At 40.6% G+C, this 23,132-nt stretch overlaps 1 protein-coding gene across 2 annotated transcripts in view; it reads left to right on the top strand.

Annotated features, from left to right (window-relative positions):
* ZBTB40 (zinc finger and BTB domain containing 40) overlaps positions 1 to 23,132 on the top strand; it is a 61,744-nt gene that overhangs the window by 538 nt on the left and 38,074 nt on the right. The window contains exon 2 of one of the 2 annotated variants that reach the window (XM_005859667.2): positions 19,740 to 19,791. The exons of the other annotated variant lie outside the window; for it this stretch is intronic. The gene's annotated coding sequence lies outside the window, so the exon portion shown is untranslated. The remainder of the gene's footprint in view (positions 1 to 19,739; positions 19,792 to 23,132) is intronic. 2 annotated transcript variants of the gene reach the window in all.

Below are 23,132 nucleotides of genomic sequence, written 5' to 3'. Positions count from 1 at the left end.
TCGGCGGATCGCGGCCTCGCGCTGCCGCTGCCGAGCTTCTCCGTCCCTTCCCTCCCCCTCCCCTCCGCCAGGCGCGGGCCATCTGGCCTAGGGCCAAATCCGTCCCCCTAGGTCCCCCTCCCGAAACTAAGAATGGATTTTACATTTTTAAATGGCTGGGGGGCGGGGGAGAGGATATTTCATATGAGTTGTGACAGTTATATGAAATCAAATTTCGGAGCCCATAAAGGGAGTTTCGTTGGCACACAGCCATGTTCATTGTTTATGTGTTGTCTATGGCTGCTTTCCTGCTGCAGGAGCGGAGCTGGGAGAGTCCCATGTTGCATGACATCGATCTTGGCCCACAAAGCGGAGGATAGCTGTCTGGCCCTTCACAGAAGGAATGCCGACCCCTACCCTAGACCCCTACCCTGGACTCCTAACCTAGACACAAACAGACTGGGTCCATGTTGTCCATCGATTTCTCGGGTCACTTCACACCTCATGAGAAACTCCCTACACCGTCCCTTGCACCTAGAGCTGTTTGACAAAACACTATGACTTCCATTCTCTCTTCTGGTCTTAATGTTGTATTATTCAGAGTGGGAATTGTTTCCCCTACTTTAAATAACAATAATACCATCCACCCAGCTCCTACCAGAAGTCAGGTGGTTTATTTACATTCATACACAGCATTTTTGTGCTAACGACACTTTATAAGCAAGTGTCCATGTTTCCACTTACGAGGAGGAATCTTAGTTTCTGAGTGGTTGAGCTGTTTAAGGTGGTCCTAGATCTCAGGTTGTATAGGTCATGCCTGGAAGCCCCCTGCCTGGTGAGCCATGCCATACTGCTCAGAATTTCTTCTTTCAACTCTCTCCATCTGGGGCATTGGTTTCCCCCTTGGAATTGTATCCAAATCTTTTGTGTGGTTTATGTAGATTTAATTACAACCCCAAAGTGAAATATCTCTGTACTTGGCTAAATCTTCAAACTTCTGCCACACTCCACTTTCTAGTTTAGATGCCTTTCATATATGGCAGTAGTTCCCAAACCTAGCTATTCATCACTAATTTATTTATTTATTTATTTATTTAATACATTTTTATTGATTTCAGAGAGGAAGGGAGAGGGAAAGAGACATAGACACATCAATGATGAGAGAGAATCATTGATCTACTGCCTCCTGCACATCCCACACCAGAGATCGAGCCCGCAATCCTGGCATATTCATCACTAATTTAACAAATGATTTCAGAATGTTATGTTTGCATGCATGCATTCATAAATCATTCGTATTTGTTGACCACCTACTATGTACTAGGGATGATCCAAATCCTTGGAAATACAGCGGTGAAAGGATCAATGTGAACTTTGTCCTTCCACAGAATTTAAATTATATAGGGGCTTGGACAAATGGTACACAAGTAAACAAAGATAATTTCAAATACAGCTGTCAGAGCATCATAATGACAAATGCGTAGTTAATATTAATTCCTGTGTTGCCCAGAGCTCTTTGAGCTTGCTTTACACTATGTGCTTGATTTGCATGGATTATCTTTTAATCTTTACACCAACATTATGACATAGGTAGTATTAATACTACCATTTTAAAGATAAAGACACTGAGACTCAGAAGAGATTTACAAGGTTACATAGTTAATGCGTAAGGGACTGGGATCTGAACCTGAACTGATTACACTCACCACCCTGTATTAGTCCATCTTTTCCACCAATGTGGGAGGTCCTCAAGGGCAGTCTTTTGTATCAGCTGCTAGCCAGTGCCCACAAGCAGTCATCTGGTAAACATTAAATAAACAAATTCAGGCTGTTCATTGAGCAAACATTTGAGTGCCTGCTTTGTACCAGACACCATTGTGCTAGACCCTGTGAATACCAGAGTAAGCAAGATGGACCTAAAACAGTGTCTGAGACAGTGAAGAAATAACAAAATTATTCCAAATTGAGGCAACTGCTAAAAGGAAACAAAGCAGTGCTAACCTGAGAGATCCTTTTTACCAAGAGGGCCTTGGAAAAGTTTAAGCTGAAACCTGTTGAGTGACAAGGTTTTACCAAGAGGGCCTTGGAAAAGTTTAAGCTGAAACTTGTTGAGTGACAAGGATCCAGTCCAGCGAGAAGGGAAAAGGGAGAGAAGTGGGAAGGCAGAACTTTTCAGCAGGTTTAAAGCCTATGAGCTGACAAGAACTTGGGGTGCTGCAGAACGGAAAGAAATGAGTGATTGTGCTGTGGTTCTCAGACATGTCTGGAGTCCCTGGCCCTGAACATAGCTTTGCTGCTGATAGAGCTGCATGCCAGTGGGCCAGTTACAGATTAGTTGTCTGATCTGCCAAATGTGGATAATGGTACCTCCTTAAAGAGTTATTGTGTGGATTCAGTTAGAGAACATGTAAAAATAGGTTCTGAGTTTTCTTGTTGTTATATATGTTGCCAAATTCCAATCAGAGGAAACTAATGAAGTTTGGCCCCAAATGGAAACTTATGTAAAATGGTAAATAATTACAAAAATCCAGAAGAATGTTATAGACAAAATTGAAGGGGGGTGTGTATGTGTTTCTGTCTTTTGGGGGAAGAGGAACAAATCTTATTTTTTCTTAATGTTTCTCTTAAGAGTTGAACTTTTCCAACTGGGATGTAATTTTTTTCAACCTAATTATACAAATGTCTATTTAGAGCATTTTTCATCATTTTAGTGTTTTAAGCTCGAAACTGTTTGTTCCTCCATTGCACACATGAAAGAGGCATGCTAACAAAATGACAGGCTTCAGACTCTAGTTGGAGGTCATTTCAAAATTTGTTTGCAAATGATTTGGGTTTCCTCTAAAAGTTTTCAAAATAATGTTGCACTATTTTTAATGCCCTGCTTTAAATACGTTTAGGGGACTTTTTAAATAGGTAAAAATAATATGATGTTTGGGCTCATGAACACGGAAAATTACAGAGACAGTAATAAATCGAGTAAACCATATAAGATCAGCAATGTCAAGGTTTGCTTTAAACTGTATCCAGTAACCAGATGGCACTTGTCATCAGAAGATATAATCCAGCCCAGCAAATGGAGCACGGAACCGGACAGAGAGTGGCATGTTAATGCAGTGTTAAACAACAAGCCCCGAATTAAATGGCTATTTTGGGGTTGGGTGGGACCTTCACATTTAAAGTATTGCAGTTTCACTCTGTGATTTGGGTCTGTTGGGTTCCAGTAAAGAGTAGGTGGTAACGCTGGCTTTGAAGGATAATATAAAACTGCAGGGAGAGCCAGGGCATACTGATGTGTTTTTCAATCTATTTTATTTCGGTTCAAAGCATCATTACAGACAGGCAGCGCAGGAAAAAGAGCCACACTCTGACAACGCTCAGCCGCTTTAGGAGATTGAGGAAGACTGAGGATAACTAAAATGTGGCTTGTTTTCTTGGACTATCTGTCTGCAACGAGGCTTTGAACGGAAATAAAATAGATTGAAAAACAAATTGGTATGCCCTGTTGCCTCATACTGAGTATTTACATTACCTTTCTGAAGTTCTGCCTGTGCCAGCGCCCTGGGGGCAGGCGGCGACCCCTCAGCCCCTTTCAGCTCTTCCAGAGAGTGAGCGCTTTGATTTTTACAAGGGCATTGGATTGGGATATATGGTTTCTGGATCTCCAATAGCCTGCCTTCTAAAGTCATCATCTTGATAATGTGGAAAAAGCAAGCTATAACCACAGAGAGGAAAAATTAAATAATAAGATCTTTTAAATTCAAGGTGAGATTGTCACTTTTTAAAGATCATGCAGGGTATGCAGTGTTTTATTTGCAGAGAGTATGCAGTTTTGAGACTCCTGCAGGCCTCAAGGGAGAGAAGGGAAAGGAAAGAAAGCTAATTTACCTTACACTTCCCTAATGTTGTTATCCTCCAGATCATGCTGTCAAGTCCTCAAAATCATGACATCAAGTATTTCATTTCCTTAGATGAAGTAAATGTGCTATAGCAAGGATCATTAATCTGGTGTGGATGGCCCAGCTGCAAGGGATCCATGAACCCTTTGAATTTGCCTGCAAGTTTGTGTGAATGTTGTTTTTCTGGGGAGAGAGCCCATTACATTAATCAGATCTCAGTCCTTGACCCCTCAAAGGGTGCAGAGCCAACAATGAAATGTCACATCACCAAATGAAAGTCGTGATGAGACTCCCCCTGGAAACAGTTACTTTCTACAGTTGTATGGCCTTGATCTCAGAGTTTTGAAATTATCTTTCCAGCCTTGTTTCCTGCCTAAAGCAGTCAAGCATAGTTGAATGGTCTTTGTAATAGAGATGTTTACCCAATGAGGTGCTTCAGAAATCCCTTATAGATCCTTGTTTGTCCTTATTTTACATGAGACTGGTGAAATGGGGACATACATGTATTGTCTTGGCAACCTTGTTAGCAGATACCGAATTTGTTTCTTCAGACAAGTGAAAGGAAGAGCAGTAGCAGCCTAATTGTTTGGCTCTGGGCATCAACTTCTTACCGATGGATTCAGTTCTTCACAGTTAGGAGATGAGGGTTAGGAGGGAAATGGGGAGGAGGAGAGGGATAGAATCCGGGAGGCAGAGATAGAGGAGTAAGGAGGAGAGGATGCCTGCCTGCATTTGTCCTGGAGTCCCTCTGTACTTGTGAAAGTAAAGAGTTTTCTTTTGAAAACAACTTTACTCAGAGCTTCTCTAATACTAAGATCCTGGGAAAGTCAATATATAGATGTAATTTCTGGCTTTATTAGTATTGGAAGGGAAATAAGAGGAAGGAAATATCTTTTAAATCTTTATCTTAGGCTATTTTGTAAAAATGCCACCTCAATAGAAATCTTTTGTAGGCCAGAGTTTGGTCCATATAGTATTTAACAATTAGTCGCTTACATTTAAATATCAGATTTTACATCTGCCTGACCTTTGGAGGTATTTGGATGAGTGGCCTCTGCTATACGTCCTAGCGTCTGGTTCTTGGGACAAATAATAGGGAATCTTTTATGAAGGAAAGGGCCCAAGAAGGATGAGGGAGATTAGAAATACAGGATTAAGTAATAGCTGCTGAGGTTCCAAAAATTGGTTACTTGACTTTTTAAATATAAAAACAAAAGTGAACAGAATGTGACTATTTCTGACTTGCAGAAAATATTGTAAGAGTTAAACTAGTGGGTTAACTAGTTTCTTCTCTGATTCTCAGCTTTCTAGGCTGTAGCGTGACGGTTGGATCTTCCTTCTTGACCCCTTCAGCTCCTGTCCCACTAACTGAAATAGGATGTCAGGGGCTCAGGCAGCAGGGAACTTGCCATTTTCCTCCCACCTGCTACTTCCCTTCAGTTACTAGTCTCAGTCAATGGCACCACAGAGTTGCCCAAGGCAGAAACCTGGGAGTCCTCCCACGCCCTTGCCCTTCTCTGAAGCCGCCACCCTCCTTCCACTCCCCACTCACAAAGAGCACACATGTATATCGACTGGACGCCTGTTGGATGCCCCCTTTCTCTTCTGGTTAAAGCTACTAGAATCTCTTGTCCTGGGTTAGTGCAACAGCCTTCTAGCTGCTCAGCTGGCTTCCAGCTCTGTTCTTCAATATGCTTTGTTCACTGTTTGTCAGTGATCTTTATAAAGCACAAATCTGAACATGTCACTCCCATGCTTGAGACTCCAGGATGGTTGTCTGCCCTTAGGATAGTGCATTTCCTTGGCTTGGCGTCTGCTGGCCTCGAGCTCTCTGGCTAGGCCAGTCTCAAGCCTCATCTCAGCACACTCTTAACTCCCCTGTCACTCATCTACTTAAGCTGTAGTAAACATTCAGTGGGTCACAGAACTTCAGCCTCTGGGCCACGCTCTGGGCTTTGAGGCTGCTGATTTCCTGGCCATGTTATTAACCCGGCCGGTGATGCTGTTAGCCACACTGACCACTAGATTACTGAATGTTGTCTTATTCTGTGTGGTTTCTTTGTCCTTAGACTATATGCTACTTGGGATGTATAGTCAAATCTGTGCTACAGGCACTTGTAATTATTTTCTCTGTGTGGCTATGCCACCAGCTTAATAAACAGGTTCATTTGTTTGAAACTTTAAAAATTGCTTTAAAAGCCTAATTTTTGTTGTTTTTGTTAATTCTCACCGGAGGATCTTTTTTTCCATTGCTTTTCAGAAAGAGTGTGGAAAGGAGAGAGAGGGGTTGAGAGAGAGAGAGAGATACATCGATTGGTTGCTTCCCGCATGCTCCCCAACCAGGGACAGGGAGTGAACCCACAACCCAGGCCCTGACCAGACTTGAACCTGAGACCCTTCAGTGCACTGCAGGCATTCTAACCATTGAGCTACTGACCAATGCTAATTTTGTTTTTAACTGTGTAAACCATTTGCATGTTTTTAACTGTGTAAACCATTTCAAAGTCAAAATTATATAACAAGGTGCATTCACCAAAGTTTTTATTTCATACCTGACCCCTCTTTTTCCCTCTTGAATCTTGCATTCAGTTTTGGGCTTTTGTCAATCTATTAGGTAAGAAATAATATATCAGTGTAGTTTAAATTTGTTTTCTCCTTTCTTGAGATATAGGATATCGCCCAATGACTGTGGTATAAGTTGCAAGATTTTTTTTTTCCAATTTGTCATCTGCCTGACTTTGCCTGTTTTATTGCTGTACAAAAGTTTTATATCTTTTATAGTCATATTTATCAGCCTTACAGTGTATGTACTGCTTTAGACCAGCACTTTTAAAATTTTTTCATCTCATGGCACACATAAACTGATTACTAAAATTTACTAAAATTCTGCAGCACACCAAAAAAAAAAATAGTTTTTGCCAATTGGACAAAAAAAAGGTATAATTTTGATTCATTCACACCACATGGCTATTGTTGTGTTGTCTGTTGTGTTTTCTTTTGTTTGACAACCTAAGGGAAAAGAGGTTAGTGCCCCTGACTAAATAGTCAGTTATTGCATGTTTTAAAATTCTTGTGGCACACCAGTTGAAAATTGCTGATTTAGATTTTGAGTCGGAGTAAGGAAGTTTGCCCCACTCTTAATTTATGAGGAATTATTAATGTTTTCTTCTAGTACATATGTACTAGAAGACTCTGATCCATCTAGAACTTTTGGCATTTAGTTTGAGAAAGGATCAATTTTGTCTTTTTCCCATTGGCCAGCCAGGCATCCCAACACTACTTCAAGTTCTTACCTTTTCTCCACTGATTTTAGATGCAGTCTTTCTTGGATATAAAACTCTTGTATGCATTTGGATTTCTTACTGGATTTTCCATTTTGTTCCACTGATTTGCTAGTTCATATGCAATCACAAAAGCATCATAATTTTAGAGCCTTTTAATTTATTTTACTGTCTGGAAGGGCCAATTTTTTCATATTTCTCTTTTTCAGGGTTTTCTTGGCTGTTTTTGCTTGTTTATTCTGCAATATGAACTTCATAATTACTTTGTCTAATTTCAGGAGGAGACAACTTGATGGCATTTTTATTGAGATCATGTTAAATTTATGAGTCAGCTTAGGGAAAACAGACATCTTTATGATATTGAGTTGTTCTATCCTGTCTTTCCACTTGCTCAGGGTTACTTTTATGATTTTTCAGGAGTGCTTTATGTTTTCCTTATATAAAATTTGTATGCTTCTTGTTCAGTTTGTTAGACTTTCATTCTTAATTTTTTAAAAATTCTTAAGATTCCTTCTAAAACGTCTCAGAGAAGTTGCATACATCCACATACTCCAAACTTATTGCATACCATTCCATGCACCGGAATGGTACACAAGATCTATAAGTCTGCACTCTGCAGCTGTTAATAGTATTTTGTTCTCTTTATCCCCACCCCAGAACTTTAAAAAGTAGTGTATTGGTAATAACAGTTACCATTTATTGAACACCTACAAAGTGCCAGGCACTGTACGAGGTGTTTTTACATAATTATTTCTTTTAATCCTTACAGCATCTAAGCAATAGGTACTATTATCCAGATTTTAAAACTGGAAATTTCAAACATACAAAAGTGAGAATAGCATTGTGAACTCCCATATACATGTTCACTGCATTTTACACTTGAGAAAGCAGGTTTTGAAAGGTTAAATAACTCAAAGGTTACAAAGCTAAAATCAGCTTTAGAAGCTAACTGTTTTTAGCTCCTTATTAAGATTGTTTTTCAAAATTTTAACTCCAACTGGCTAGGAAAAAGCAGAAGGAAGACAGCCGAGAGCCACTATTCCAAATTCAAGCTGGTGTTATTTTATTAGTCCCTCCTAATGCATATCACAGATACTCCCTCACTTTTGCCATTTGCAAACAGTAAGCCCTCTGGTCATTACTCCTCTTGTGTGCTCTGCTCACACTTTGCCTTCTCTTTGTCTAGTTTTATTAGTGCAATTTGATAAGTTGGTGTTTAAAAGACTGCCTCTGTTTTGAGTGCCCAGCTCTTAGCATGATGTCAGGAACATAATAGGAACTTGTAAGTTTAACAGCGAAACTTATTGCTCTTATACATTTAGCCCTGACATTGGTGTGGTACTATAACTTTTAAATGTTGCTCTAAAGGCCTGGCAGTCATTAAATTTGACCACCCAGACACCACTCTGCTGTCAGCTGCCCTCAGTTCCAGTCAGATTCAATCCACAGGGAGACTTTCCAAGGTCAGAGTCCAAAACAGCAGACTAATTGGCCCCTGGAGTTCTGGATTTTCTTCCCGGGCAGCAAATTTTTGAGAGTGAAATGTTCCAGGTCTTCCTTTGAACATTTTTGAGCAAATACTATAGAATCCATAGGCTCTTTCTCAAAGTTAAAAACAATAAAGAAGTTATGCCTTTTACATTTTTTATTAGCTCCTTAAGTTAACCCTCTTGTTATACTCCCTGGTGATGGATGAGAGAAAGATAGAGATGAAAATAATTCTCATTTCTTCAAAGACAAAAGAAGAAGCTTACAGCACTAGGAAGAGAGGAGAATGGAGTTCATCTGTGAAATGAACACAGAGGTACCGAAGGTCAGCTGATCTGAGTAGTGGAGTAGGACAGTAATACAGGGAGCTGGGGGTTCATTTTCTTCAGTGCTTCTGCTACTTAACTACTGAGGTGTAAGAAAGGAAGGATTTTAAGCCGAAGGTGGTCTCTTCTCAGCTGTGCCATATGCTCCCCGAGAGCAGAGATTATGCTGAATTTCTTCTCTGTGCAGGGTCAAACCACAGGTAAGGGCACTTGGCTGAACCTGGTAAAGAAAGACCTGGACACACTGTCCACTGATGAGGCTGGGAAATGGCCTTGGAGTCATGCTGGGGCTGCATGGGCTTCATAGTCCAGCTTTGTGGCCTGGGACAAGTCCCGGGCTTGAGAAATGTGTGTCTGGTGCCTCGTGTTGCACAGAATAAGTAAATGCTAAATAATGTCATCTGCTCTTACTTAAATATCACTTCTTTTATCTTTGCAGTGCTTCTGAACAAAGAAGTTACCAAAAAAGTAGGAGAAAGACTCTAGGATCAAGAGCTTAACTGCTCTTTAAATTCTCAAGGTTGGGCAAGGTACAGTGAGTGGGAAAGGTTCCAGCTCCAGAGTCAGACAATGTGGGTTCATTTTACTGACTCTACCACTCCCTGGCTTTGTGATTTGAGGCGAGTCATTTCATCTCTCTAGGCCTCCACTTTCCCAGTTGAAAGTGAAGTTAATAATAGTAACTGCCTCACAGGTTTTGCAAAAATTATATAAGGCCACCCACGCAAAGTTCTTGGCATGGTGCCTGGGATATAATAAATTTTGGTAAACGTTGGCTACATATTGTTAGGTCACTTCCTTAACCCTTCCAAACTGTGTCTATCTCTTTCCCTTTCCAAAATGTCTTCCTCATTACTTTCCACTTAGAATATATAGCTCAGACAGGGGTAATAAGATCGGCCTCATTTCTGTCACTAGTTAACTCAAATGTCTTAAAAATACTTTACTTCTCAACAGTTTCTCATCTACAAAATGTGGGCATTGGACCAGGTGATTTCAGAAGTTCTTTGTATCTCCTCCTAATTTTCAGTGAGTTTAAGGCTTTGAATGAAATTTCTGATGATAGCCCAGAGATCTGTGCTATAAGAGGCCTAACGCTCTTCATTCTCTCTTTCCGAGCTGACTCCCATCCCAGACCAGCTGTATGAAACTAGTAATGTGATTGTCTAGAAAATTCTTTTCATTTAAAGAATTTTTGTAATATTTGCCATATATAGAAGATACATAGATAACATAAAATGATGAGGCAGAGTGATTTTTAAAAAGTAAACTGACCATCTAACCTAAGAAATATCCTATATATAATAAAGAGCTAATATGCAAAGGGTCATCACGCCCTCACACCATCACAATCCATCACCAGGAGGCTGCGTGCGCAGTGGGTGCACACGGGTGAGGGGGGCTGCGTGCACAGCAAGGCATGCGCAGGTGGGCAGGGACTTGATGCTGCATGTGCGCGGCGCGGAGGTGGGTCCCAGCGCCTCCGCCTGGCGACGCCAGGGGTCCCATGGCTCCACGCGGCATGGAGGTGGGACCCCTGGCTCCGGCCTACCTCTTTGTGGCAATCCATCAAGGAGCCCCGGATGGGTGGGCGTGGCCTACCTCTTTGGGGCGCTTGATCGTGGGGCTCCTGCACTGTGAGAGGGCACAGGCCAGGCTGGGGGATTCCTCCCTCCCCAGTGCATGAATTTCGTGCACCGGGCCTCTAGTAAAAACATTTTGGCAGGTGTATTTTTATTATTCCTTTTAACATTTAGTGAATGTTTAAAATGTTACGGGAAATGTCCTTTATGTATATTAACTCATTTACATATAGTAGTATATTATTTCTTGTAACTACCCCATGAGATAACTATTATCCCCATTTTACATATGAGGAAACTGAGGCCTAGAGGGTTAAGCAACTTATCTAAAGTTATTTAGGTAGTTAGGGGGCAGAGCTGCACTTCACTCCCTGGCTGTCTGTCTAGAACAGTGGTTCTCAACCTGTGGGTCGCAACCTCTTCGGGAGTCGAACGACCCTTTCACAGGGGTCGCCTAAGACCATCGGAAAACACATATATAATTACATATTGTTTTTGTGATTAATCACTATGCTTTAATTATGTTCAATTTGTAAAAATGAAATTGAGGGACACCACAACATGAGGAACTGTATTAAAGGGTCGCAGCATTAGGAAGGTTGAGAACCACTGATTTAGAGCCTATGCTGCAAACCTTTACTGTAAGCACACAGCCTCTGGGGTCCCAAGGCTTGGCGTGGTCTCCTTTATTTGCCTGAGTGCTTTGATGTTCATGTTAGACTAGTATCTCTCAACTTAGAATTTGGCATTGTGTTGGTCCAGATTTATTCCTTGTTGAAGAAAAGTGTATTCTCATAATCAAGTTGGTGAGAACTCAGGACTCATCCACATTTTCAGGTCAGAGCAAAATGTCTGTTGGTACCAGTGACAAAGCCACAGGTCTTCATTAACACCTAAGAGGTTGGATGTGAGAGCACTGAAGTGATGATTGCTTGTTGAGGCTCTTGATGCAGGATGCAAGAGTCACCCTAGATGCAATGCAGTCACTGTCCCCAGTCACTCATTAGATGAATGTGTTGCTTGGGAGATTTGCAGTTTGGCCTGTTGAGAGTCATCTTGGATGAACTATTGGATCAGAGCAGCATGCCCAGAACGGCAGAGCAAAGGCAGATAAGTCTCTCAAAGTCTCCTTCCATTTTAAATTGCTCGTTTCTCTGAATTTGTCTGAAGATGAGAGGACACTAGCTGTTTGTTATGCCAAGCACTTTGATGTTTTGTATGATGGTATTTTATAGAATGACTCAAAAGAAGAATTCCATTCGAAATTGAGAGTCTGGAAAAAGAATAGTCGAATGTAATGGTTACTTTCTAGTGGACCTTAGTCTGCTGTGTCTCTACCTCTTTGAGAATCTGTGGTGAGGTGATGGTGGAGATGATGATGATGACCAGCAGCTTATTGATTTATTGAGTATGTCCCTAGTGCTGGTGCTGTAAGTGTGTTGACTCATTTAAGCTTCTAACAACTCAATGAGAGAGGTACTATTATGAGTCCTATTTTGTAGAGGAGGAAACTGTGCCCCACCCAGGTTAAGTAATTTTCCCAAGATCACACAGTGTGTGGGATAGCCAGTGTAAGGTAGATGACCCAGATGGAAGTTAGAAGGCGGATAAGTTTGAAGTGAGTTGAAAGCTTCATTGGGCTTAGACTCCTGAAGGAGGAGTTCTGATCTGCTATAGATAGATGTTTGGAGCACCAACAGAAAAGCCCGTGGGCGGGAGCAACAGGAGGGCACTCCTGACATTCTCAGAGAGACTGAAAAATTAGCACATGGTCACTGCTAGTAGGTACCTGCACAGGGTTACCTCAAGGACAAAGCTGAGTCCAACTGTTCCACAGAGAGACTGGAGCCACAGAAGAGTCCAGAAACTCAGTGATGAAGGTGAAAAGATAGAATGGCAGCTGGTGCTGCCTGTACAGTGTGCGTTCACCCTCAGACTCTATCTGCCCAGCCTGGAGGCCAGGCATCTACTTCCATGGAAAATACGGATGCACCAGGCGTCCATTGAATATAGCCTCTTCTGTGATTCTTAAAAGGCTTTCTGATGATGCTTGACCTCACTGCTTAATTTTTTTTTACAGATAACTGCTAAGAGTAGGCATATTTCACTAGTAAATGAACTAATAAATTGACTTTTTGATTTATAGTTCTTCTCTTACGAATTTAGACAGTGTTATCTAACCTCCCCAAGTCCAATTAACTGTGAGACTTCTACAGGATGGGGTTTTTATATCCACAAGGTTGACAAGCAAACCAGACCTTAAGTCCAAGCCATCGAGGGAAGACTCTTGGCACTTAGCCAGTCAGCTGGCCTGTTCCAGCAGCACTGTTTGCCAGATACACATCTCCATCCATCTTTCAGCAGAGACCGGCAGAAGAAACAAGGTGCCTCAAATGCAGGTGCTCCTGTCAGCATCCCGCAGTACATGTTTGTCTGTGAGAGGCCTTGAGGAATGACAGCAGTGAGCTCGGAGAGCCTATCAAGACTAAGGTAGTCATTAAGAGCCAGGCAGATCTGCATCTGAGCTCTGCCCAACTTCATTAGCTGTGAGTCTTGGGCAAGTTGCATAACCTTGTTGGTCATAGTTTCCTCACCTGAAAATTAAAGATAATGATGGTATTCTACCTCATAGGGAGGGTCGGGGAAGTAAATGAGAAAGTGTATAGACTGTGATTAACACAGTGCTGGACATCATTAGCATCAGAGTAGTTGAGGTCCTGTCAAAGGCATTGAAGAGATCCAAAGATGTGAAAAGACTAGAAACTGGTGGGTTGGGCAAAAAAGATGTTTTAATGACCTCCATTTCATCCCAGTGACAAGGGAGGGATTCTTATCCTAGGGTTATGGCTAAACCTACAACACAGGACACTGGACAGATAAGATTAACAGCAGTTTATAAGCATCTACATTTGGACCCAGAGGAGAGCACAGCCGGCCGTGCTGGGGTGTGACTGTATTCAGGAGCAGTGGGACCAGGGGCTGTGGGAGGCAGGCTTTGTAACATAAAGAGGATTGAGTGCCCTCTGGCTCCTGCCAGAGGATGTGAGTAGTTTATTTGAAAAATTGGGGCTGGCAGGGAACTAAATCCCACTGCTCAAGGATAAACAGGAACTGTACCTGGTCCCTTTATAAGAAAGGTTATTTGGCTATAGGACCTCATCCATGGGAGCAGAGCAGGTAGTGGAATTTGTGATTAAGCCCTTTGAGGCTCTCCTGATTTTACCAAATGTCAAGGCAGCACATAATATTGATCCTTAATTTTAGACTTGATACTAGGAAAGAGAATATAGGCCTTGAAATGCTATTTAGTACCATTTTCAGGGGATCTGAGTAGGAGGCTATGGAGGATAAGTAGAATTGTCTGATTCTGTGGGGGAAGACTGGTGGCACAGTGACTAGGAAGGATATGTCACAGTAGATCATATATAATGTCATGAACCAAGATCTCTTTACTGTATTCATTTTAGCATACGTTTATTGAATGGCTGTACCATCTTAGGCCCTTACAAGGCTTGACCAGGCTCAGTGGACCACTTAACTCGAGATCGGGAGCAATTTGACCTCGAGTTACTTGGGCAGCAACCAGGGAAGCTGAGCTAGTCCTGGAGGACCAGGTTGCTGAAATGCATTTTAAAGGAGTTCGGGTTGGTGCCAGGCCATAGAGCTAGTCACTAAGGCCTGGTTATTGGAATCTTCTGTATTTTATATGTTTTATTCCCAGAGCTATTCTGGAGTTTGTTTTTTCAGGCTGGAGCCAAGGGCAGATGGGAAAAAAGGCTTTGAGGATGATTTGTTACTTTTTAGAGGTGAAGGGTTGCTTAAAGCATAATAATTAGATTCGAAAAACAGATTTGGGAAGAGAGAATGTCATGTCCTTTGTGACTCAGAGAGGATTCTTTGAACCCACAGCGTTCGTATCACCTGGAGCTTATTAGAAATGCAGAACTCAGGCCCCACCCAGAACTTCTGGATCAGAATCTTTCCTTGGCAAGATCCCCCATGATTCTTACCCACATGAAAGCTTGAGAAACTGTTCTAGTGGACAGAGGGCATGAGCTTTAAGATCAGGTCTGCTGGATTAAAATCTCAGTTCCTGTCTACTGATTTGCTATGTGATCTTGGGCCTGTTCCTTAACTTCTTCACTATCAGTACTTGTTTTAAATTGGATTTGACTTTCTTGCCAGGTTGTTAGTATTAAAGGAGGTAACATGTAAAAAGCTCTTATAGTCCTAACCGGTTTGGCTCAGTGGATAGAGCATTGGCCTGCGGACTGAAGGGTCCCAGGTTCGATTCCGGTCAAGGGCATGTACCTTGGTTGCGGGCACATCCCCAGTAGGAGGTGTGCAGGAAGCAGCTGGTTGATGTTTCTAACTCTCTATCCCTCTCCTCTCCCTTCCTCTCTGTAAAAAATCAATAAAATATATTTTTAAAAAAAGTTCTTATAAACATAACAAGGCACTTAATTATTAGTAGCTCTTATTAGTGGTTATTTGATGATTAATCTAGTATAATTTGGTAAAATATGAAGAGAGAGCAAAATGTCATTAAGACTAATTTGTTGTGAGACATGAATTGGTAATTGAGAACAATATAGTCTCTTGAGCCAGTGGGGCAGTTCCCTCAGCGCGAGACTGTAAGTATACTTGTTAAGTGACCAAGAGTTGACAGCTATACTTCTTAGTGGCATTTGAGCTCTTGGAAGGGAGAATTATCTGCAGAAGTGGTAGCTAAGCCTTGGCATTCAGTGAGGCTTTCGCATTACAAAAGAAAGAATCATGGCTTGAGAATTGAGACTTGGGCTCTTTTTTGCCCTTTATTAACTCTGTGGCCCATAATAAGGCATTTGGCATCTCTGAGCTTTAGTCTTCGAGGATAAATGGGATGATGAGGCACAAATCCCAGTATATAAGCAAGGTATTATTATTGTAGCATCATCCTTACTTGATTTCTGCCATAGAGCTCAGTAGACAGCATCCCAAATCCCCAACGGGGTGTTTTATGCCTGATTCAGCTGCTTTAGAATTTTGAGTGCTGAGTTCTTCAGAGCTGTGCTGGCTACCTGGATTCCCCAGTGACCAGGAGGTACTTAGGAAAGCACACAGGTCGGTCAGGTGTTGCTGCAAATCTTAGGGACTGGAACAGGAGTAGACCAGCATTTGGGATGGAACGATGATGGTAGTGATGATAACATTAGAAATAACCATGATGATACATATGAAAAGATACTACCATAAACCCAAGAGTGTCAGATACAAAAATCTTCATCCCTTACACTATAAATTGCTGCCTTTCAGGCTGTCAGTGTAAGATAAGAGACCAAATGATAGCTGCTTTTGAACTTGAGAAATCTGGGCCCGCTAAAAGCTACAGTCACCCTTTTCTAACCTCACCAATCCTCCTTGCGTTCTCAGAAATAATTGCTAGTGGTTCTCTTTTAACTTAACTGATTCCTTAGATACCTTACATTTTAAGTCATCTTTTTGTGTGGAGCAAATGCCCCATTTCTTGTCTCAGAATGTGTGATCTTTGCTCTAATTACGTTGAGAGTGCCTGTTATTTCACCTGATTCTGGTTGTTTGTGAGATACTAAACAGCCACGGGGTTAAAGCTGACTCAGATCAAAGAGCAACTCTGTCTCTCAGGACCTCCGTTTCCTTCCTTAAAAAAGGAAGAGATTGCACTAAGGTCATTTGGTCATATGACAAGAGTGCGTGATAGATAAAGTAATGAACTGTTTGCTGAAAGCAGTGAATAGGGCTCAGCAAGGTCCCTTCCATCAGAGACCAGGCATCAAGGAAAGAAAAATTTTTATTCAGGAGATAGGGATTATCAATAGCAACAGTAAGGGGAAAAAATGCTCTAAGCAGGTGAGGTAGCATCAAACCAGACCATAAGAGAAATGTCTTAGGCCCTGAGATAGATGTTCTGCAAGGAGAGTACAGAATTGTTAGGGAACCAGAACAGAGGACCCCTGATCAAGTATTAGAATGGCTTTTATCATTGAACTAGAGGCCCGGTGCATGAAATTCTTGCAGCGGGGTGGGGAGGCGTCCCTCAGACCAGCCTGCACCCTCTCACAGTCCAGGAGCCCCCGGGGGATGTCCAACTGACAGGGAGCGGGCCTAAGCCGGCAGTCAGACATCCTTAGTGCTGCCGAGGAGGCAGGAGAGGCTCCCACCACTGCTGCTGCACTCGTCAGCCATGAGCCCGGCTCAGGGCTTCTGGCTGAGCGGCACTCCCGCTGTGGGAGCACACTAACCACCAGGGGGCAGCTCCTGCATTGAGCGTCTGCCCCCTGGTGGTCAGTGCGTGTCAGAGCCACCAGTCGTTCCACCTTTTGGTCGATTTATATTTTGGCCTTTTATTATATAGGATATTGGGATACAGAAATCCAGCGTAGTTGGGCCCAGCCTCTGCTCCATGGAACTCCAGTTGTCCAGTTGTAGATAATATTTATAGGATGCCTATTGTTCCTTCGCATTGCTGCTCACTTTTCCTCATTAGTCCATCCTACCTGTCACTGTTGTTTTTATTTCAGAAGCTTCTCCCTCAAGTAGATGTAAGTTCCTCTGCTCATTTTCTGGTCTCCCCAATCTAGTCAGCCTTGTCCTCCACACTTCGTCCTGGAGACCCACCCTAGCCAGCCCAGTGTCCATAATCATAATGGCACCTGCTTATCAGATACCTTTCAGTGCCTGTTGCCTGTGCACAGACATTATTTTCAGCAGATGTGCCAAGTGTTCTCTTCTGGAACTGGTCATGGTTCTCCCTCAGTCTGTAGTTCTTTACCTGTTCACCCTTGCCTGTTGAAATTGTACCTAACTTGCACTTACCTGCTCCATCCCTTTCCCTTTCCCTTTCCTTGCCACTCACTGGGATCAATCTGTTTTCCCCTCCTCTTTCTTTCCCTCTTCTTGTCTCCTGTGGATTGAGTCTTTTAAGAGTTCTGTTCTTTGATCATTTCAGTGTTGGGTCAACTTGATTACAAACTCCCTGTGGACAGGGATCTTGTTTTATTTCACTTGGCTCCCACACAGCACCTAGCAATGTGCTGAGTAAATAGTAGGCAATTGACCCATAAATTACTGGTTGACTTAGGGGAAAATAAGTACAGTGAATGCAGGAGTAGCAGGTCCAGTTCCTGAGGCACAGAAAAGTCTCTTACTCTTGGGTAGTGGCAGTGAGGGCCTTTGTTTGTGTGCTTTGCTAAGGATATTGCCAGCAATTGTGGATTTCAGAACATCTGTTTTATTAAACTAAGCAATACAGATCGAAACTGTAAGTTTCTGTATTCCTCTATGTTCATTAAAGGGATTCTATAGTTTCTACCAACTATGACTTAGTTGCTACTTTTGTGTTTTGTGTGTTTTTTCTCCTGTGACTGTTGTTTCTTTGTAACTTAAAGAATTTTCAAACTTCCAATTCGTTTTTGGAAGAAGGCAGAATAAAATTGTAAATGAATAGATAGATGATAGATAGATAGATAGATAGATAGATAGATAAAATATATATGTGCTTTCTTTAGAAAGCTGGCCTCGTTTCACTTTACTAGTATGCTGAAGTCTCATTTGTGTTTCGGGTCATTATGCAGCACTTGGTTCAACCAATTAAGTTTTTTCAGTGTATCTTTATTCTATATCAGTATAGTCTTTTCTTGAGGCTTTAATATTGTTCCTTTGAGGAACATTCATCATTCTGGTGCTCTTTTGTTGTTTAAGTGTTTTCCCCCCAGGACCTTTGACAATTTTCCCAAGATTAGCAATTTCAGGAAGTGCTTAATAACATGATTTAGGTTGCCTCTATATGAGAATCTACAGGATTCCCTTAGAGATTTCCAACATGCAGTGTTTACACTATAGTTTCTTAACTCTGAAAAACACACTTTTGTGACATTCTATTTATGCTAGATTCTCTCTCCTCCATTTAACATCTTTGCAAAGGGATTTAGGGGTAAACTTACTAAAATATGTCAGAGGCTTTTACATTTTAGTTGTGAGATCAGCAAAATATAACTTAGCCTTTATAGTATATTTCAGCAGCCCCAAATCACTAGTGTATCCCTTAATAACAGTAGTATGTACCTGGAAGCGGTCTACAAAGATTATATAGTTTAATTGTTTATTTACAGATAGATACTTCAGCTGTCATGTCAGATGGCTAGCTTCAAGTTTGGCTCAGTGGATAGAGCGTTGGCCTGTGAACTGAAAGGTCCCAGGTTTGATTCTGGTCAAGGGCACATGCCCGGGTTGTGGACTCGATCCCCAGTGGGGGACTTGCAGGAGGCAGCCGATCCATGATTCTCTCTCATCATGGATGTTTCTATCTCTCCCTCTTCCTTCCTCTCTGAAATCAATGAAAATATATTTTAAAAAAAACTATTTAATGAGAATGATTCACAGTTTCTCTTGGTAATAATAATAACAGCTAACACATGTAGTATTTATCATGTGCTAAACACTTTTTACATGTAAAAACACCCACATTTCATTATTTTAAAAGCAACATATAGCTAGGTGCTCCCCCACCCCCTTTTTAAAAATCCAAACAGAGAATCTCTCTGCCTTTTAATTTTTTGAGAGAGAGAAACATCAATTGGTTGCTTCCTGCACGTGCCGAGAGAGAGAGAGAGAGAGAGAGAGAGAGAGAGAGAGAGAGAGATATCGAGAGATCAATTGGTTGCTAAGAGAGACAGAGGGAGGGGGAGAGAGAGAGAGAGAGAGAGAGAGAGAGAGAGAGAGAGAAAGAGAGATCAATTGGTTGCTTCCTTCACGTGCCCTGACCAGGAATCAAACCCAGTATCTTTTGGTGCATGGGATGACACTCCAACCAACTGAGCTATACCAACCAGGGCTCTCTCTGCCTTTTAACAAGAAAGTTTAACCTGCCTTTTTAAAAATTGTAATTACTAATACATTTGGAATTATTTCTACCATCTTAAGTTGTTTTTTTATTTATTACACTTTCTTTTTTCAATTGCTATTGGATCAATCACATTTTTCTTGATTCCCTTTTATACCTCTTGTTTGCAAATATTTCGCTTCTGTTCCCTTTGCTCTTACCTGTTAACATACATCACTTAACAAAGGTTAAAGTTAGTCATTGTTTTTGTCATCCTCTTGACTTTGGAACATTTTAACTCTAGTCTCCCTTCTTTTGTCTTCTGTGTTGTTGATTTTTAACTTCAGACCAGAACCAGACTGCCTGAGTGTGGACCTTGACCTAGCTGTGTAACTCTGGGTAAGTGTAACCTCTCTTATCTATAAAATGGGGATAATAAGAGTACCTACTTCGTGGAATTGTTAAAAGGATTAAACAAGTCAATATAAATAGTGCCTGGCACATAGTAAGCATTTAATAAGTGGTAGGTACTGTGGTTATCATTATTCTACATTGTTTTTAACCTCCCCTTCCCATGCCCATTTTTAAACAGTCAGTGCATTTTAGGTATACCAACACATTTCTTAATTTCTTTTTTATTGAGATATAATTAACATGCAGTCCAATGAGCTTAAGTTTTCTATTTTAACAGTTTTGACAAATAATCTACACTTTAATGACCATCCAAAATACGATGTAGAACATTTTCATTTCCCCAGAACGTTCCTTTGTGTGTCTTTCTGTTCAGTTCCCTTCCCCACACTACCCCAAAAGCCTCCACAAACACTATCTGATTTTTATCACTATAGATCAGTTTTGCCTGTATTTCTGTTACCTCTAAATTAAGTCATGTGGTTTGTATTCTTTTGTGTTTTCCTTTGACTTAATATTTTAAAAATTTGTCCATGTTGTTGCCTTATCAGTAGTTCATTTTTTACTATAAGAAACCTCCACACTGTTCTCCCAAGTGGTTGTACCATTTTATACTCCACCAGCAATGTATGAGAGTTCTAGTCACTCCCATGCTCACCAACATTTGGTGTTATCAGTCTGTGATTTTAACTTTTCTACTGGATATATTTAACAATTTCTTTGCTTGCTACTTGCTTTTGTTTTTCTTTTACATTGTATCCCTTCTTTCTGATTCCATTTCCTTCCTTTGGTAATTCTTTTAATGACAGTCAGTGAGTCTTCTATCTTTGTCTAAAGATGATGTTATATCAAACTGGTTATAGATACTTGATTGATTGTTATTTTCCTTAATATTTGAAAACTTACTCCATTTTCTTCTGACATTTGTTTTTATTAACGAGAAGTCTGTATTAGTCCAGTTGTCATTCTCTTATAAGTAATATCTTTTTCTCTTGGATTTATTATAATTTTTTCCCTGTGTTATTTTGAACTTTTTATTCTGAAGACTCATGTCTGTCTTTAATTTTGGAAAATTCTCAGAAATTGTATCTTCAAATTGCTTTTCCCACATGTTTGCCATTGCCTCCATCTGGAACACCTATTAGATGCATGTGCATCCTTCTTATTCTATCTTCCATGTCTTTTAGCCTCTCTTTCATATTTCTGTTTCTTTAATCTGCCACCTTCCAAGTAATTTTCTCAGACTTCTCTTCCTAATCATTAATTTTCTCTTTAGTTATAACTAATCTATGTAATTCATCAATGGATGAATTTTGGTGACTTAATTTTTTATTCCTAAAAGTTCTTTTTCACATTTGTCTATTCTTTTTTGATATTATCTTGTTTCATATGGCCTTCCTTTATTCTACCTGCTTATTAAAATGAAACAAGTTTAGGATTTTCCATAATATTCTATAATTTTTATGGTTTCCAGTTCTTGGGAATGCTATTTGTGTTATTTCCTGCATTTACTGACTTTCCTTTTTGGTGATTCATTTCCCCATGTGACTTTTTACTTTTATTTTTGCCATTTTGGGACGATACAGAGAGCCTCCTATATCAATCTGGGCAAGGCACCTTGTGTTTGATTTTCATTAACCCCTATTCCCATTTTCCTCCCCCCAGAGCACCCACTCTTATGTATATTTGATAAAATGTCTTTGGCTATATATGTCACTTTATGTACCATATAGTATTGTTTTGATTATGTATTTTTGACTTACGTAAATGGTGTCATGCTCTAGATCTCATTCTGGTTCTTACATTTTTACTCAACACTGGTTATTTAAGATCTATCCATGTTTTGGTCTGAATAACTACTTGGTGGTTCTTTGTAATGTACTATATTCCATAGTATACATCATAGACACTTACATTCTTTTAGTGATGGACATCTAAATTGCCTCTCCTGTCCCTGCTACCACAGACAATACCCCAGTGATCTTTCTGGCTATGTTTCCTTATGTGAGAATTTTTCTAGGATATATAGCTAGAGTTACTGGGTCATAAGGGATATATGCACAGAAAATTTTACTAAATATTACCATAATTTTTTTTTTCCGGGACAACTGTATCAATTTGTAAACCCACCAGTGGTGCCCTGGTTGCAAATCCATGTTCCACCACACGTTACTGTGAGACCTTGGAGAAATTACTCAACCTCTTTTGGCCTTAGGCTCCCCATTAGTAAAAGGGGATAATTACAGCATCTGCCTCATCAAAATAAATGTTAGATGCTGTTGTAACAACGTCTGCTACTATAGTTGTTATCAATTAAATAAGCTTCTCCTTCTCTGACTTGTGTAGCTATATAATTTGCCCATTTCCCATCTCCACTTGGATTTCAATTTTTTCCCTAAGATTTACAGAAACTTCTTAAATATTCTAGATTTGATTTTTTGTTGCCTTTAAACTTTGCAAATATTATCTCCTAGTTCTACCATTTGTCCATTTGTTTATTTATGTCTACAGTGTTCTTTGACAGAAACCTTTAATATCAATATAGTCAAATTTATCCTTTAACCTTTTTTCTTCTACCTTTTTTTTTGGCTTTTAGTTTAAAAAGTTTTTCTACCCTTGCTTCAAAGATACCCTCTGACATTTTCTACTGTTAGCTTTTATAGATTTACCTTTCACATTCATGTTTCCTCATATGGTTTGTAACAGTGAGCTCTTTTCTATATTTTCCTTTTTCCCTGTGTGAGTCTATACCTAGGGTTATGAAAGTATTCTGGGGTTTTTTCTGATGCATGTCAAAGACCAGCTTTTATGTTAATTTCTCTGCTCACAATTTCTGTAGGATGCAGGGTGTACATTTGGATGTTACACCTCTATGGCATAAGCCTACATTTTAGATTTCTTGCGGATACTGTTTCCTCTACTCAAGGCCTGAATAATTAGCAACTTTTTTTTAAATTGTCTAAAGTTTTACATATGTCTCCTTTTTCCCCACTTGTCCCCCCCCCGCCCCCCACCCAGTCATTTCCACCCAGGGCAAGCCCCCATCGCCCCAGTGTCTGTGTCCATTGGTTATGCTAATATGCATGCATACAAGTCCTTTAGTTGCTCTCTAACCCCGCCCCCTACCATTTCTCTCTAGATCAATCTATTCTTGTTCATCAAATTATGCTGATCATTATATCCCACATATGAGTGAGATCATGTGATATTTATCTTTCTCCGACTGGCTTATTTCACTTAGCATAATGCTCTCCAGTTCCATCCATGCTGTTGCAAATGGTAAAAGTTCCTTCTTTTTTATAGCAGCATAGTATTCCATTGTGTAGATG

Source organism: Myotis brandtii, unplaced genomic scaffold (genome assembly GCF_000412655.1).
Source record: "Myotis brandtii unplaced genomic scaffold, ASM41265v1 scaffold129, whole genome shotgun sequence".
In the NCBI taxonomy this organism is placed as follows: domain Eukaryota; kingdom Metazoa; phylum Chordata; class Mammalia; order Chiroptera; family Vespertilionidae; genus Myotis; species Myotis brandtii.
Note: the sequence above shows the minus strand (reverse complement) of the source record. Positions and strands in the feature narration are given on the sequence as shown.